The 15,536-nt window shown below is 45.6% G+C and overlaps 1 protein-coding gene across 1 annotated transcript in view; it reads left to right on the forward strand.

The window, feature by feature from the left end:
* Window positions 1-2,941: 2,941 nt before the first annotated feature.
* The window catches only part of GALNT1 (polypeptide N-acetylgalactosaminyltransferase 1), a 112,480-nt gene continuing 99,885 nt past the window's right edge, over window positions 2,942-15,536 (forward strand). The window contains exon 1 of the mRNA XM_066628076.1: window positions 2,942-3,553. The gene's annotated coding sequence lies outside the window, so the exon portion shown is untranslated. The remainder of the gene's footprint in view (window positions 3,554-15,536) is intronic.

The following is a 15,536-nucleotide window of genomic DNA, read 5'->3' on the forward strand; positions in this document are numbered from 1 at the left end:
GCTACAGAATAAGGGGGTACACTCTGAATTCTATTTTGGTCTAACTTTTGAAGGTGATCCCAGTGTTTCTAAGGAGCTAAAAATTAGCATATTAAAATGTGCTATAATTTAACTTCTGTCCAATGAGATTAAAGAAGAACAAAGGGAAGGAGCAGAAAAGGAAGTGTGGAGAGGGGGAGGAGACACTCTAGCTTACCATTCTTCTGTGCCACTTTTTCAAGTTGAGTGGATTCATATCAGGTATTCTATATAAAAGAAAGCCATTAATCCACTGTTATATCCTGTCTATCTTAATTAAGGGAATTATAGGCTGGGGTGCTAAGTGTAAGATCCTGCAAAGTCCTTTTCTGCTTTCAACTGCTAATTTCACAAGGCGATGAGTATGGCTAATGACTAATGAGCTAATGACTCAGCAATAATACCAGTGCCAGAAATTAGTCTAACACTACTACAAGTCAAACTATTATTAAGCAATAATGAGTGCAAACGAACATGGTGGGGGGAGGTGTTTTTATACTAAACTTGCAATGTTCACATCATATGAACATTTCAATTTATTTATTGATATTTAAATTGCAGTGGGAGTTCTTTTCTAATGCAACACATTTTAGGGGTTTGATCTATCTGAAATTTTTTTGCAAGTTTCAAGTTTTATATGATTAAAAAATGACTCAGGAGTGGAGGCCATTAGTTCATGAAAGCTGTCTGTTGAGGCAGAGGTTGAGCCCATTAGCCCTTAAGAGATTTTGGGCCCAATACTATCCAACTTTCCAGTGCTGATGCAGTTGTGTCTGCAGGGGGCGGGGCGGGGGGTGTCTGTCATGGTGTCCACTTTTTCAGTCATTTTATTTCACACACAAACACACACACAAAGAAAGAGAGAGAGAGCTCGAGACTGATTAGAATGGCATACTGGGAAGCAAATGTGTAATCTTAGAACATGGAAGCAGAAAAAATTTGGGGATTGGTGCTCTGGAAAACAGCCTATACCTTATAGTACCTCTCTTATCCTCAAGAACCTGAGAAAGTGGCTGAATTAAATGAAAATCTTGATTCTGCAGGAGCAGATTCTGGAATACACACAGGGGTAATCTAGAATTATAGAATGTTAGATCTAGAAGGGACCTTGGTGTCTGCTCACAGTCCCGAGAAGCCAAACTCTGGGCAGCTTGGAGCATGGCATTTACAGAAGTCTAGTAATGACATATGATGTCACTGCTATCTTTCCATACATGCTGCAGGGCTCCAGGACAGCAGCTAAAAACCAATCTATGCACCAGCATGGACAGACCCCTTAGGGAATTATTGCTTGGAGGTAATCTAATCTAACCTCCTATTCAGTGCAGGCAAGGACAGCACCTCCCCATTTTAAGGTCCAATCCTATCTAACTTTCCGGCAACTGCACAATGCCAATGTAGCCCTGAAATGAGGAAACAAATGTTTGAGGAGGCCTCTATCACTGCCCTACAACAGGATGCAGTGCATGCCCCATTAGCATGGCTGCACCGGCACTGGAAAATTGGATAGGATTGGGCCCTTAGTTGCCCTTCTCTTAACCCTCTCCAGCTTATCAGTGTTCTTCTTAAAATGTGGTACCTAAAATTGGATGCAGTGTTCCAATCTGTGATTTTGTGGGATCAAGACTCTGAATCCCTTCCTTCACAAGGGTCTGGAGGATCCCCACTGGTCTTTAAAAATATTCACTCAGGTAGTTGTAAGTGTGGGAGCATAATGTTGCCTGTGGGACCACTTTCTGCATGTCAAAAAAAGGCTCTGAGATTTTACACATTTGAGAAATGCGGTTCTTCCCCAGCAGGCCTTTTCCACCTTTTGTTCCTATTGATTTATGCTCTCAAATAGCAGCCCCGTTTTCGGCAACCTCCATGCGCAAAAGTCATCATGGAGTTTGAAGAGAAGTTTCTCATAAACATGGGAGGAAGTTGGGGGGAGGCTGACTGTGGCCCTGAGCCAATTCGAGGGTCTGGGGGGGGGGTTCTGCACCATACAGCTGCAGGGGAGGGGGTGACAGACCCCCTGCTGCCTCCCTGCAGCTGCTTGATAGCTAACAGCAAGGCAGCAGCCTCCCCACAACGAGACCTACAGCTTCACCTGCTTCCAGGTGGGGTGAGGGTTGCAGTCACTGCAGATACCCCCCTGAAAACACTGTGCAAGTCACCCAACACGGATACGCATGTGCACTCCCTCCTCCAGCCGGGGCTGGGGGGCAAAGCAGGGAGACTGGTGCAGAAACGCCCCTGTTCCAGGCAGGAGCTTGTCTCCCAAGGGGAGCTCCCGGCCAGAGGCGCCTCTTTGCCTCGACAGCAGGCAAAGGAGGGCAGGTCCCTGCCCAGAGCCTGCAGTCTCCAGAGAGAAAGCGACAGGGAGGCCCTCGCTGGTCCAGCGGGCGGGGGAATGCTGGGGGCTGAATGCGGTCCTGCACGAGAGCCCCACGCAGTGAAGAAGCCCCTCCAGCGCTCCTCCCTCCACTCCCAGCCAGGCCCTGGGCAGCCCCCACCCCAAGAGGGGCTTCTCTGCCTGCAGGCTGACGGGGAGGGCGAGCAGAGGCTGGTTCGGGGGGCGAGGAGGCGGCGGGGCCAGGAGGCAGCCCAGCTGGCCAGGAGGCCGCAACAGCGCCTGGGCGCCTCTTCCGCTCTTCGCGCCTCTCTGAAAATGGCGCCCCATAAGAGAAACGCGCCGTGGCCAAGCCAGGCCAAGGCTGCGCTGCTTTCCCTGGCGCAGAAGGGACGCGGAGCGCCTGACTCAGTCCTTCGTTTTCCGCCGATTCCTCCGACTACGACGCCCCATCCTTCTCCACCTGGGCCAATCCCAGTCGCCTCTCCGCAAAGGAAGCCCGTGCACGTGACCAGGACATCCGGGTCACCTGTGGGTGCGGAAGCCCCGCCCAACTGGAGGGGCGGAGTCAGGTGTTGCCGGGGGGCTGGGCCGTCGAGGGGGAGCTCGTTGCGCGCGCTGACTGAGGTGGTGAGGTGGGACCGTTAACAGCTCCTCACCCGCCCGCCGCGAGAGGAGGGAGTCGCCCTGGGGTGAAGACGCGAGGAAGCGGCGGCTGGGCCCTGGCGGGGATGCCGGGCAGGGTCTGTGGCCGCGACGTGCGGCCGCGTCCTCTGAGGCGACCGTAAGGAAGGCGAGCGACCTACCGGCGGCCTCTGTCTCCGCCTGTGACCGCGGCGCAGCCTCCGAGCGCAGCGTGAGCCTCCCGCTTCCAGGGTGGCGGCGAGCGAGCCCCGCAGCCCGGTCCTCGGCCGCAGTGGGAGGCTTCGCTTTCTCCGGCTACCAGGGACGGGCGGGCGGGCGCCGGGCTTGTTCCCAGCTGGCAGCGGCGCCTCCCCTCTCTTGAGCAGGCTGCGCTCGAGCGTCGCGCCTCAGGACGGCTCCTGCGGTGGGGCTGCCTCCCCTCCGCCGCGTGGAAGGGGCGGTGTCGCGCGCGTGTCCGCGTCGGTCGCTTCGCAAGTCTTTGGTGTCAACTTCTGACCTGCCTGGAGTCGCTTCGCACCGGCTACCTGGGCGAGGAGTTCCGAGGCTGGCGCGAAGGTACGTTCAGCATTCCGTTCTGGACCTGTTCCCCTCCGGCCTTCGCAGCCTCGCTGTAGAGGGTGGGCTGAAGGACGGCGACCCCGTCCGGGGTCTTTGGGAGTTGGTCCTTGCTGAGGAAGTGCTGAATTTACAGTGGTAACACAGGGGATCTCGTGGAGCACATTGAGAGGTAACCATCCCCAGTGACCAGACTGGAAGCAAGTCCCACAGAGTTAACAGTATTTACTCTCAAGTCAGGGCCCAAAGGAGTTGCAAGGCTGCAGTGCAGTTGCACACTTACGTGGGAGTAAGCCCTGTGGAGTATGGTGAGATTGACTTCTGAGTAAACATGCGTGGGATTGTACTGAGTCTCCTTGAGCACCTGCTGCATGCAGTTCACTGCCCTAATGCAAATGGAAGGACCCCTCAGTGCAGCAGGGCTTCTGGTTGTTTTACCCAGTACTGAATTTCTCATGTGTTCACTTAGCATTTCTTAAAATCTCTGTAAAACTTTCATCATTTTACCAAGTAGGGGCAAATTGGTCGAGATTCCATGTTTTCTGCCATGCACGTTTCTGGTCTTTTTTATTTTAAGGGCATAATTTATATATGCTGTGATGCTCTCTGCAGCTTCTTAACATGTATTGAGAGGAGATGGAAGCAAGTGCCTTCCAATGAACAGTTTGATACAGAGTGGCATGGCAGCCTTCAGGAGCATGCATCCCATAATTGTACTGGCTGGTATCCCTGTCACCTTAAGTTTGATGCTTTATGTAAGCATCATGAATATGTGCCCAGAATGATACTTTCTCTTTGTCTGGAGAAAGTCTTTCAGTTAAGAACACTGAAACAACTTTAGCTTTTGTTTCTAACACCCTGTTTAAGAAGCTGTTAAGTTGTCACTGAAATCTACAGGCAACCTTTAAAACATGGTGTTGCTGTTTTTCATAAAAACTGAGGTTCTTCTTTCCCCAGAAGAATGATTGCTAAATGGGGCCCAGTCTTGCAGCTTGCAAGCTTTTAATTACTTTTCCAGGAGTTTGATACTGGAAGGCATGGGAGCACAAGGGCACAGGAGTATTTTTGAGTCAGTGAAAAGGAGGTGCCAAGTTTTCTTGTGTCCCAACTAAGTAAATTACAAGCATACTCTTATACAGTACATAAAACACAGTGTTGTGGTTAACTGTGTTCTATTTCATTTAATAGGCATTAAGAATGTAATGCCCCATTTTTATGGCAGGAAGTTGAAGAAACCAAATTTCTTGGGTGTGGAATGTGGGAGCAGTTCACACAGAGGAATCAGTTCTATCATGGTGATAAATGCATTGTTTCTGTTATTTTATATTCTCTTGTTAATATGGGAGATTGCAGCTGATTTGAAAAGAGAATTTTGTACATGTTTGCAGTCCTAGTAACAGAAATTAACCATCTTAAACTCTTCCAATCTTGGTTATAATATCCTTAAAAAGTCTTTGTTCTAGTTCTAAAACACTTTTTTTTTTTTTAAAATATGACTTATTCACAGGGGAGAGTTCAAGTTTGGCATTTTATTCAGTGTGTTTTAGTGCTACTGTATTGGAGCAGCTTGGTGGAATAGCATGTGCTTCCTAGTTTCAGTTGCCAATTAAAGGATCAGGTGGCTTGTGATGGGAGAGACCTCTACTAGTGACAGAGATTCCAAACAGACTGGAACCAATTCCAGTCAGTGGACAGTACAAGGCTGATGGAGAAGTGCTTTAATTTTGCGTTAGAATAGCTCCATATAGTCATATGTGACTCTAATGATTGAAAAATGGAGAAGGCATGTCTGTGTTTAACTATAATATGAACAAGTAAGTAAATAGAATGTATTGAGTGTAATAGAATCCACATATGTGGCTGAACCCTGTACAGTGGTTCCCAAATCTACCTGGATAATGGCGCCCTTCGCAGCAGCCTATTTCTGATTCTCCTGGGCACTGCCGTCGTGGGTCATGTGAGATTTCATGAAAATCTCATGATGGTGATGCCAGGAGAGCCAGAAGAAGAGGTGACTGGGGACAGCTCACAGCACCCCTGTGAGTTTGTCACAACACCCTCAGGTGCTGCAGTGCACACTTTGGGAACTATTGCTGTACATCCTTCCCTGGCTGTCCTTCCCTGGTTTTAAGGATTTCCAATTATGTGGATTGCAAGTATTAGATGGTACTTCCTTATGCATTTGGAGATTTTCACCGCAAGCCCTGAAATACGTTAGGGCACAATCCTAACCAGGTCCACTCAGAAGTAAGTCCTATTTTGTTCAGTGGGGCTTACTCTCAGGAAAGTGTGGTTAGGATTGCAGCCTTAGATAAATAGTGTCACCTAAGAAGGTGGAGTTGCTCCAGCTCAGTCTCCCTCTCAACATTCTGTCTGCTTCTCTCTTTTTGCTATCTTCCCTCCCTGTACTGTGTTTCTACAATTTAGTGTGCAGTATGGGTCAGAAAGAAAAGATGAAGAGTGAGAGAATGGGAAAAGTGGAAAAACCAGAATCATAAGAGCTTAGTTTGGAACTAAAGCTGAAGGTGCTGAAGGGCAGTGACCATGGTGAAAGAAAAAGTCATGTTTCTTGCCTTAAGTCTATTGAAAACTATAGTGATTCCTTATGGCATGAGTATTTTGAGTGAACTTGGAATGGCTTTGGAATGAGTTAGAATGTTTCCCATTGAAATTAGTGTAAAATGCACTTGTCCATATTTTCACTGTAAGGGCTGTTTTTAGGAACTGATTAGGTGCTTATTTGTGTCAAGTAAAGCAAGTTAAATGCTACTAATGAAGAAATTTTATGGGCAATTGCTCTTGAAGAGTTGGAGCTGTAGCTTGTGCAGAAGATGGCTGCTGGGCTACTACAGGGAATGTATTTTGGAGGATATTTCTCCAAACTTGTGCAATCTACAGTTGTTTCTCATTCAGTTCTGGACTTATAACATTGTTGCCCCAAGGGGCCATAGGCATCGGGGGGGACTATTTACATAGTTCTCAAGCTCATGTGTCCACATCCCACTTCCCCTTACAGCATTGTCCATCTGGCAAGCTGCCAACCGTTCCTCTTTACTCTGCCCATCTGTGCTTCTCTGCCCCAACACTCCAGTCACAGACAGAAGGAGGGGAATCATCAAGTTATCAGGTTACTTACCCAAACCTTCCAATGGTTCCTTGGGGAAATGGTCCCATTTCCTCTGGTCAAGCAGTAAGCATGCACTCCAACAATATACATAAAAATTTTAAAACTTTTCCATGTTAGTAAGTAAGAGGAAATCTTTCCACCCTGAATGCAGGTACCCTAAATATACTGTTCCTAACAGTGAGTGAGATGCATACATTTTAAAAGCAGCAGAAAACTACTTACTAAATGACTAAATGTTCAGAGTCCGTGCTCAGTTTCCTGCTGCATTCTAGCCATGAACCATCCCATTATAGGTTCACTTCCCCTACTTACATAGCTAATGCCCTTTTTGGTCCAGTCCAGTCAAATAGCTTTAATTCTGTTGAGATATTATCTGCCTGCCCCTGTTGCTTGCAGGCCCCCCATCAGGTAATGGGGCCATCTATGCTAATGTCTAAATTGTCAACTTTATTCCTCTGGTGAGGAATGCCTGAGGAAGTCACCTCCATTGACTTCCCCATCTACTTCAAAAAAATTTCACACTTTCCTCCAATCTGAAATCTTAATTCCCTCCAATCTGGATCAATATGGAAGGACATTTCCATTTCACTACAACCGAGACCTTACAGAAAGAGCATCTCATTTCAAAGCACAGCATCCCTAGCATTCTTCTTCCTGCATTTTCCCACTCACTCATCTGAGAGAATGTAACAGGGAGGGGGGATGAACCCACTTCTGTGACAGGGCCCAATTTAAGGAGCCATGACATTTAAATCCCTAAATGGTGTAGGTGTTCCTAACGCTCTATCAGGGGTCTTCAAACTTTTACATATTTTTTTGCTCCCCAAATCAGATTTTGATAAAGGTTTCGGGGGAGCAGAGGGCAAAATTTATTTGCACATAGGAAGGGGGGGGAATGAATTTTGAGAGAAAATTAAATTTGGGAGAATGAATTTTTGAAAGGAATATGGTAGAAAAATATTTTTTGAAAAACACTTTTGAAGAGGAAATTATATGAAAGGATTGAGTAGAGAATTAATGTGTTGGAGGGAAATTGAATTTGGGGAACATTTGAGTAATAAATTGTGAGAAATCTGAGAGAGATTAATTTGTAAAGAGAAAACATGCTTTCAGTATGTGTTGGACAGATGGGGCTGATTGTCCAGCAATCTGGTCAGGGTATTGAATGTATTTGGATCTCCTTCTCTTGGGTTTCTAAAGGATGTGTTATAATTTGTGGAGTTAATAATTTGGGGTGTTGATAATCTTGCTGGAATTTATTTGGTGTAAGAAGCAGTGATGGGTGTGAATGTATATGAAAAGAAGGATGTGGGGGTGGGGAATTATAGCCGATGGGTAAGAGAGAATGAGATCTTGCATCCTGCCCTGTCTTGGACCATCTTCACCAAGCAATACAACTTCATGGATGCAATCTTAGCAAACCTGAGTCTTTACCATGGACCCCCTCAACATGTTTCTCCATCCCAAATTTCTTCCTCTCTTGTGTATTTTGATCCCTTTCAAAATTGAGATTAAAAAAAAAAAAGTGGGATTGGGAAGGAAGGCAGGCAAAGATCCTTGTGACATGGAGAGGGATGCATTTTTTGCAAGCAGCAAGTTACAGTAGTGCACAGTAAAGGAAGCAGCTGACAGCAACTGGTGCTGGTGGATAGCGTTGCCTTATCTACCAGGGTAGGTAGAGAAGCTGAGCTAGTCCTGAAGCTATCTGAAGAGATGTGAAGGAAGCAAGCAGTTCCAAAGTCCCATCTCAGAATGGCTGCTGCATGAGGCTGTCTTGGGGTCACTTGGGGAGCCTTTGTGCCTTGTGGCTGCATGTTCTTGCTCATCATGTTCTCTCTAGATGTTTTGTGTTCTTGCTGATGAGAGAGAACAAATGGTAATAAGACATGAGGGCCCCCAGAGCAGCCCGAACAAGAGTGCTGAGGGGCTGCCAGGAGGGGTATGAGGTGGCATGTGACTGTTGCTGGGGCTGACTATGCTACCCAGCTTCAGTCTTTTCTGGCTGAGCAAGCAGGAAGTTGCTGCTTTAGCCTTCTGAGGCTACTGTTTTGTCTACCAGCCCTTTAAGAGTCTTTGCAGGAGACAAGCAGCAGCCACACTGGTTTAGCAGGGGTGGGGGGAGAACAGTCACAGTTTGCCTTCTCAGCCTCCTTCACTGGATGGGCTGTGAGCCTGGTCTTCCCTCACCACCTGAGAGTGCCTTTCCCACACCCCTGGATTCTTTTCAACCCTCTGCCTCTTCACTCCCCAACAGGCTTTGCATTCAAAAGAGAGACTGAAGTTCTGACACAAGTTGGTGGTAGAGACAAAAGAACAGGTGGAGCAAGAAATGGTGTCCACACTCATCCCTCCCCCCCCATTTGCCCCTCTAAGGGAGCAATCCAAACTCGCTCTTGGGCCAGTGCAAGTCCCTTGTGCCGGCCCAGGAGGGTCGCAAATGTGCTGTAGAGCACATTTGTGCCTCCTCTATAGTTGGCTGGGCCAGTGCAGGGATGCACTCCGGCCCATGGAGACTGAATCCAGCCTCTGCACCAACTCAGACAGGGAGACTTGTGTCGACTGAGCTCTTCAGTCTGGGGTGGGCGGGTGGAGGGCGGTCCTGGGGGTGGGTGGGTGGGGAGCTGGAGGTGGGACTGGGACCTGGCAGATATGCCGGGTTCTAGCCCCCATTCTCTTGCAGCACAGAGTGGCTTCAAGCTGCTCTGTTGTCCTCTGGCGAAAGTCTGAGAAGACCCACTGGGGCTGCGGTGGCTTACCCAGGGGTAAGGGGAAGAGTTTCACCTTACCTCTGTCTGAATCACTTTGGGCCCCTACCTTGCCCTGGATACAGCACAGGCCTCTTGGCCTGTCTGTACCAGCGCAAAATAAGATTATGCTGTAAGAATCTGGAGTTGCATTTTTTAACCCTCAGATTGCCTGCGAGCTTCAAGGAAGGACTCCTTGCAGAGGATCCAAGTCTGAATCCTGCAACTCCCAGGCTGGATGGGAGGCACATCTCCTCCTGCCAAGCGGCCTGCCCCCCCAATGCAGCAACTGATGCCTGCAACAGACCCTGTTCTGACCCTTCTCCAGGGGCTGATCTTTTTCTTCCCCCCTCCTGGGCTGCAAATGGCTGATTTGGACTGCACTCACCCCCTACAGCTCGCCTCTCCAAGCCCCCAAGCTGCAGAGCATGGGCTGGAGAGTGGCTGGAAGCAAAAAGTACTTTTTTTCAATTGGAGAGGCAGTGATGGTGAACACAGTCCTTGGCTGCTCTCCATCCCTTGCTCCACCACCTCCCCCCAGCACCAGCCCCCCCAACCAACAAGTATGTAAGCCTCTGAGTACCTTACAATCTCCAGCACAGTCTCAGCTGTGCCTGCTGTGAGTGTAAAGTCAGCACTTGCATGCGGAGGAGAAGCACCCTGATCCTCCTTACCCTGCTGGAACTGAAGACAAGCCAATCAGATTCAGAGCTGTGAATCTGAAGATTCACAGAGCAGGAGGGAGCCATAAGAAGGCATTGTCAAGATCTGATTGAGCTGCAAAGGGCTGCAGAGTTCTTTTTACCCCCTCCTGGGATGCATTGAGCTTTCCCCCCCTTTCTTCAGGAGACCTCTCCCGTCACCTGGCATTTTCCTGTGGATCATCTCTGGTCCCCGCATCACGGGTTGGGAGCACATGCATTAAAGCTTATTAGCAGGTTGTTAAAATGACTATGTTTTGCCAGTTACATGTTCTGTCATAATAGAATAGTGTGTAGGGAATTTCATTTATATTCAGCTGCCAAAGTTTATGGTTACTAATCTGTGTTTTAATGTAAGTTTATCTTGAATACTTGAATTATTTATTGCTTTTTTTGGTAATGTATGTTTGATCACCCTGAGTGCTTATACAGGTAAATAGATGTGAAAATCTTTTAATAAAACCCATGAAGGCTGTAAGTCAGAAGGTGATAGTATGGTGACATGAAGCTTGTTTTATGGAAGACCAGTAAAATGGGGAAAAATATTTTGAAGATTATATGTCTGGTTTAGCTTGTACTGATGTCTTAATGCATTAAGACATTTTCAAGTAATTGAGTAGGATTTTGTTTTAGTAACCAAGGGTGTTGCATGCCCCATGTGCATGATGGGGAAGGAGGGGAGTTTCTCTTCCTTTTATACTCTGCGTTTCACCACTGTATCGAAATTTTAGATTTTGTATGTCTGTCTTCAGTTGTTGTTGTTTGGTGTTTGTAGTTTTGTAATGATACTGACAGAAAGACCTGACTATATTTACATGCATTAATTTAAGATTTTCAAGAAGACATAACTTTTAAAAAACAAATTTGAACTCCTACCATGCCATATATAATCAAACTGGGCTCCATAAAAGTGATACTGCTTTCTTTTAGAAGCTACCTGCTTTGTTTTATAGGTGCTTTGGATGGGGAGTGGAGCTCAGTCCAACATGTGCTGGTGTCTCTGGAGCTCCAAATATGTTAAAACATTGTGACATATTTAGCAAACATCTGTCTTCATGGCACTTGGCAACCTCTGAAACCCTGGAACGAGGAGCTCTATGAAAGACTAGAATTATTCAATTGTAAAAATCCCTATGGGGGTTTAGAACAGCCTGCCTATGTAAACCGCCTTGGATTAAAGTCTGAGGAGAAATTTGATGACCAAGAAAGGCGGTATATAAATACCCGTATAAATAAATAAATAATAAATGTATCACCATAAAGTAACCTTTTAAACAGCACAATTCTACGCATGTCTGTTCAGAAGTAAGTCTCAATGATTTCAATGGGATTTGCTCCCAAGACAGTGTGTACAGGATTGCAGCCAAAATCTATGAATATATCAACCTGGGTTTTCTGAAATCTCAAATACCATTCATTTTCTATATTGCATAACTGCTGTATTTTGGGCATATGTATTTGAGTACATATTTATAATCATTTGTATTCTGAGTTCTTGCTGCTAAAGTTCAAAAAGGTGTGACTAATTTAGTACACTTGGAATTTCCAACCAAAGCACTTTACCACAATAGGTGATTTAGTAGCAGCTGTTCATACTTCCACAAAGGAAGTGAAGGCTTATTTGTCCCCCCTGTATGCAGAATCTTGGCACCTGAATGCATACTTGTTCCTTGTGGTATAACTGGAACATTTCCCCCTAATACACATGTGTTTCTGTTCAGATTAATTTAAGCTGTTGTACTCTTAAAAAGTTCCCTGGTCTAAAGATCTATAAATACAGGACAAACTGGATTACTGTGTTATCAGAATGGTAACAATGTTGGCTTACTATTTTAAGATTGCTCTGATGGTTTAATGCTAATCAAATTGGCTAACCTAAAAAATTGTTTTGTGTCTTCTACAGGTAGGTATCAATGAAGGCATTAAATTAAAATCTCCTTTATGTGAAAGATGTTGGTTTTCATGACCATCTTTAATCAGTGGCTTTTAATGCTGGGTAGGGAGAACTGGATGGAGTTGGAAGAAAGGCAAATGCATTTCCCACTACTGCTATTCTGTCTTGTGTTAAAATGTGTTCTATACCCTACTTACTATGTTATGGAAGGATCCCATCCCTTGTATTCGTTGCTGGTGTTTGGATGAGTGGAACTCCTTGCTATTTTTCCTAAGGTTTTTTGCTTTACTCGAATTACTCCCTGGCTACCTCTTAATTTTATAAGATTTTATTCATCCTCCTTTCATTTAGCTGATTTTCCCTGCTCAAAATGCAAGAATGGATTAGGCCAGTGGTTCTCAAACAGTGGGTCATGATTTCCAAGTTGGTCGCAACCCAGCTGCGGGGCCAGCGCGACCTGGAAGTCATAAATCATTCTTGGCCACGTTATGTGCCTGAATGTTTTGTGGCTTCTGGGTAGTACCAGCACGCAATCCACCTTGTTGGCTGCTTTGCAACATGTCATGTTACATTCTGGGGCACAACCTGGAATCTGAAAGGCATTCTGGGGGGCAGTGTGACCACTGTGTCCAAGAAGGGTTGCAGCAGTAAAAAGTTTGAGAACTGCTGGACTAGACAATTCCTTAATTATACTTGGCAGATGCAGTATGACTGTTTGCCACCATTGTTGCCATGGAGTAGGCATTGCATGAGCGCCAACCTTTCTCCATCTTTAGCTGTTGTCCAAATCACTTCATTCCTCCAAGCTCATTAGAAAAACCAAGGTGTACTGCCTCTGCTTGAATGATTAAAGAGAGGGAATGTTTAGGCATTTTTGTTAACTTCACTTGACATGGCCCCCCAAGCAGTCAGGCATCCATCAGGACCTTTTCATCTCTGGGAACAGGACTTCCTAACACTCTTCACCTCTGTGGAGGTTCAGAGATATGGAAAACCCAAATGCTGTTGGTTCCTGACAGGGGTGTTCACAGACCATTCTCAACCTGTGAAGGCATGAGCAGCAAATCAAATGTGTGGCATGTGCAAGGTGAATGAGGGCATGACATTTTCTCCTGGGCCTGTAATTTTCCTCTCTGGCCGCCAGGGCAAGCTTGTATTGCCTTTGCCTGTGTCCATGATGCACACCACAGCTGTTTTCCTGTTTTTTAATGCAAGTGGTGGAGATTTATTTTCAGTCATTTTTCTCAGTGTGACTTTACCTTGTCCATCAGTCCTTTTGAGGGCTTCTTAGTTCTCTGTGCAGTCGTCTATCAAAGCAACAGCAGATAACATAGGTTGAAGAAGGCACCTGCTGTATTTGTAAAGGATAGATTTGATTTAAATTAGTACTCAGAATCTATTTAACAGGATTTTTTAAACAAAAAGTGCAATCTTACTTGCTATAACCTTAATTATAGTTGTATTTTTAACAACTTGGAGATTTTAGTTTCATTTTTAGAAGGCAAATACAGTTGCCCCTTGTCTTAGACACCATTGACTTGCACAAATTCAATTTTACTCAGTTGCAAACAAAAAACCCCAAAATAGTTTAAATGGTGCTTATGATTCCATCTGCCATTCCACTTACTAAATATATGCTTGACAGTGAGCATGAGATCAGAGAATGAAGTTGATGTTTCTGCTGTTTGTTTCAGTTCCCACCTCTCACTTTTTAAAGAGATAGTACTTATTTTTTGAATGCAAGGGATTTTCAAGGTAATTTTGAGTACAGTTGGTATCCTTGGTATCCCTGGGGGTTTGCTCCCAGACTCCCGCAGATGCAGAAACCTGTGGATAATTGACTCCATGGGTGGGGGCCTCAGAAGACCTCCTGGAGATTTTAGAAAAGCAACTGAGCTTTTCGCAAAAACTAGAAATGCATTTCTAAGGCCTCTAGGAGGCCTTCTGAGATATGAGGAAGCTGCATGTGGCCTCCCCACACCTCAGACCACCTACCAGGTGTGACCAAAAGACTCTTCCAGTTTCATCTAGGAGGTACAGGTTGACCGTCTTGATGTGAATTGGGGCCTGCATTGGGTCACCATGAATAAGGAGGGCTAATCTGTATTTTAGTTTTATGTACTGACTCGCAAATGTACCTTGCATAAGAGAAAGAGCAACTGTACATTTTATTTTGAGATCTGGCTCAGTTGGTAGAGCTGTCGCCTTGTATGCCTGAAGATCTGAGGCTGCCAGTTCGAAACAACCGGAAGTACCAGAGAACTGACAACATGCTGATATACTGATGAGCTGACCCTAGGTGGCAGAGAGGAGTTGCCATCAAGTGGAGCGTGGGAGGCGAAGGACCAGAGAGAAGCCAGACCGGGAAGGAATCCAGCTGGAACGAGGAGCTCTATGAAAGACTAGAATTATTCAATTGTAAAAATCCCTATGGGGGTTTAGAGCAGCCTGCCTATGTAAACCGCCTTGGATTAAAGTCTGAGGAGAAATTTGATGACCAAGAAAGGCGGTATATAAATACCCGTATAAATAAATAAATAAATAAATTTAATAATACCTTTTAGGTTAGTTTTACAGTTATATTAGAAAATGATTATTTTTAGTTACCAAAGCTGATTGTTCACTTTCCAGTGCCTTTTCTAATATATGTTTCAGTCTCCAGTTCAGCAGGTTAATTGTGACTATTTGGAGGATTTTCTTGCTGTTCTTGATAAGGACAACCACCCCCACCGGACAGATATTTATATTAGTTTAATTGAAACAATGTTTATTGTTTAAGGATACTTATTTACTGCTTTTCAACAAAAATTCACAAAGTGGTTTACAGCGAGAATCAAATAACTGAATGGTTCCCTGTCCCAAAAGAGATCACAATCTAAAAAGATGCAGAGCAGAGGTACACCAAGGTTTCTTGGCGCCCAGGGCAACGCTGTGACGACATGATGCCATGCAGCATCATGATGTCGTTAGGGCACATATGCTTCAATTGCTTTCCCAGTTGGGAAGCAGTTGAAGCGCAAGTGCGTGCTCTGCAGCCAGACAGGCGATTTTACCCGACTGGCTGCTGAGATGGCGCATGTTCCAATTGCTTCTTGAGTGGGGAAGTAATTGGAGCCCATGCTCTTGCATCCCCCCTTCAGTTTGTGCCCATGGCACAAGGTACGTTTTGCCCCATGGGTGGTACGCTTCTGATGCAGAGGAACACCAGCAACTGCCACTAGAAGATGCTGGGGTGACTAGGCCTGGTTCTGCTCCACCCTGCTAAATGTAAGAGGAGCACCACTTGGAAAGTACCTCTTTGCCCTGTTAGTAGGGTTATGTATTTTGGATTTGTTTCTTCAACAGCAGGCACACATTATTTAACAAGCATATGAATTTTTTTTAAAAATCTAGTTAAACATTTTCATGTTCGTTGGTTAATGAATTTATACCCTGGCTTTCCCTGCCAACACAATTGCTCAAGGCAGCTTACAAAATGTTCACAAAATAATAAAACTCTCAGGCCAGTGCTGGTCAC

The sequence above is a fragment of the Tiliqua scincoides genome, chromosome 5 (genome assembly GCF_035046505.1).
Source record: "Tiliqua scincoides isolate rTilSci1 chromosome 5, rTilSci1.hap2, whole genome shotgun sequence".
In the NCBI taxonomy this organism is placed as follows: domain Eukaryota; kingdom Metazoa; phylum Chordata; class Lepidosauria; order Squamata; family Scincidae; genus Tiliqua; species Tiliqua scincoides.